The sequence below is a fragment of the Aegilops tauschii genome, chromosome 2 (assembly GCF_002575655.3).
Source record: "Aegilops tauschii subsp. strangulata cultivar AL8/78 chromosome 2, Aet v6.0, whole genome shotgun sequence".
Classification (NCBI taxonomy): Eukaryota; Viridiplantae; Streptophyta; class Magnoliopsida; order Poales; family Poaceae; genus Aegilops; species Aegilops tauschii.
In genome coordinates, this window is record NC_053036.3 from 280,420,987 (window position 1) to 280,424,034 (window position 3,048).

Genomic DNA, 3,048 nt, shown 5'->3' on the forward strand with positions numbered 1-3,048 from the left:
CACAAGGGGAAGGGGCCGCCAAGTGACAGCGATGACGAAGAGACTCGCCAGCCGAATACCGGGGTTCAGAAGCAATTTCCCCCCGAAGTGAAAACCGTAAACATGGTATACGTGGCGCACACCCCTACAGGGGAGCGCAGGCGCGCACTACGGGACGCATACGCCATAGAGCCGGTCCCCCAAAAATTTAGCCATATCCGTCCCGAAGGTTCGGCAGCTCTAGTCATCGATCCAATCATCAATGGGTTCCATCTCACGAAAGTCCTTATGGACGGCGACAGTAGCCTTAATCTACTCTACCAAGACACTGTCCGCGAAATGGGCATCGATCATACAAGAATCAAGCCCACCACAACTACCCTCAAGGGAGCAGTACCCGGCGTAGAAACTCACTGCACGGGCTCCATAACATTGGAAGTCGTTTTCGTTTCGCCAAACAACTTCCGAAGCGAAGGCTTGACCTTTCATATTGTCCCGTTCCGCGGTAGTTACCATGCACTTCTGGGGCATACCGCTTTTGCTCATTTTAATGCGGCCCCACTCTACGCCCGCGCAAAACTCAAGATGCCCGGTCCACGCAGCGTCATAACAATAAATGGAAATACGGAACACTCCCTCCGTACAGAGGATCACACTACAGCTATCACAGCCGAAGTACAAAGCGGCCTCATCAAGCCGCATATCTCATCGGCCATCAAGCCGCCGGTCTCTATTAAATGGAACCGAGCAATTCCAGAGCTGGATTAGCAGTTCGGCCTCCGTCCTTCGCCTCATATACCCGCGTAGTTTGCACCACGTATACATAATTATGTACTTAAAATACCCTGGTCATCGGCAGAGGCACAATACAGACAGGCCTACAAGCACTCCCATAGCCTCCTTTTCTTTCCTAACTATTTTTTTTATCTTTTATCACAGGTGGCTCAAAGACTGGTCATCTCACAAACTCTTTCGGAGTCCGGCTTCGTACACTTACCCAAAGGCTATTCCCGTTAAGGAGTCCTTTCACCGAGGCAAGGCGGCGCAGACGTGCGACAGGAGGTCCAAATAATTTGTAGACCGCACTCTCTATTTCGAGCCTGTAAAGTGCCTTCTCCCTCAGCCTTCGACCACCGGCATGCCAAATAGCCTGGGTCGTGGCGTTATTATTTGTAAAATGGCAATTGGCATATCAATCAGGTTCCAGTGAACATAATCCGTATCCAGTATTCGCTTTTTCTAAAGAGCTGAATTTTTCCGGTTGTTTCACACACGCACCTCGGCACAAATTGCCAGGGGCTCGATATGGGAACAAATGAGTCGCCACAAGTCCGAACAGCTTTATAGCGCACTTCGACGTCACGAGTTTGGCCTTATATACACCAGCTCCGAATCATGTCTTTGGTCAATAGTTGGGTTGCCCGGCTCCTGTGCTTACTACCTTACATTCCGCTATATCGGCTAGGGTAGTAAAGGGAGAACTACTGCGATTGTGTCCTGGTTTATCCGGATGAGCACCTCAGTAGAGAAAGCCGAAAACTGACTGTCATGATGCGGCGAGAGCTGGTCAACCACTCGATGACTTACCAAAATCTTTCACGATTCCTTTCGTATTACATGAAGGACCGTTCTTAAGGTCACTTATGTAACGCACCGTATTGGGATAACTGCGTACATACCAGGGGCTATATCGTAGACCCACCGTCAAACTCCTATGGCTAAGTGAAAGTGTTAAAGCCCTATAGTCCGATTGCCTAGTTCGCCGCATTGACACCTCCTTCACGGACCAAGACGTTGGGTCAAGAGTGATCAATTACTTTTCCGAACACCCTCGTATTATATGCGAGGGGGCTGAAGCCGACGACTGCCAAACTTTCAGATTATACAAAAAACGGCCGCACAGGAGGAACCAAAACTTTCCGGCAAAAGTATAAAAAACATAGCCTTAATATATCATAAATATTGTTTTTACAATTTTGATACATTCACTCAAACATTATATCCTTCGAGCACTGACCCTCTATCAAGCGGGCGCCCTCTAGGACATCTTCAAAATAATGCTCTGGCGCGTGATGGTCCTTGCCCTCGGGTGGACTCTTTGCTGCAATATCGGTGGCCTTCATCTTCGCCCAGTACGTCTTGACACGAGCAAAGGCCATCTGTGCACCTTCAATGCACGTTGACCGCTTCACGGCATCAATACGCAGCACCGCATCAGCAAGTCGCTGCACTAAACCGAAATAACTATTCGGAATTGGCTCGACCGGCCACAGCCGGGCCACGATGTCCTTCATGGAAGATCCGGATATCTTGTGGAGCTCGGCCCACTAGGCCATCTGTTCGTTCAGCAGCAGCGGACGCTTCGGCATGCTGAACTGCGACCAGAAAAGCTTTTCCGTTGCATGTCCTTCTTGCGCTTGGAAAAACTGCGTCGCATCAGAGGCACTCTTCGGCAAGTCCAAAAATGCGTCTGGAGAGGTCCACATTTGACTAAGCAGGGCATACTTTGGATATCCGAATTTAGTCTGTAATAAGAAAGGCTTACCAGCTGCCATCTCCCCAGCTTGCCGGATCTCCTCCCGGGCCGCCCTAGACTCGGATCGTGCTTCCCTCGCCTCTTGTAAGGCCTTGTCGAGATTGGCCGCTTTGGCTTTGTTATCCCCCTCAAGGAATTCGCACCGGAATGTGGCTTCCTTTAGCTTGTGCGCCATAGTAGACATTCTCTCCTTGCACTGGCGCCGAGCAGCCTGCTCGACTTTTAACTCATCAGCTGCCTTCTTGGCAGCCACATTACTCATCCGGGCTTGCTCCTTGGCTCGGGCAAGTTCAGCCCGAAGGGTCTCCACCGTGGCAGCACTATCTGCAGCTATGCATGTCTCAGTATATAATTCTAGCTTCGTGCTCATGTTATTATACATACACACGCTGATGAGGACATCACTACAATTATTACACCCACAGGCCCTGCTGCTATACATACTGGACCAATTACTAGAGCTCGCGCACGCCAATTAAATTACCAGGTACTTTCGTTTCTTGCTAATGATTCTAATGTTCATGAGAATATGA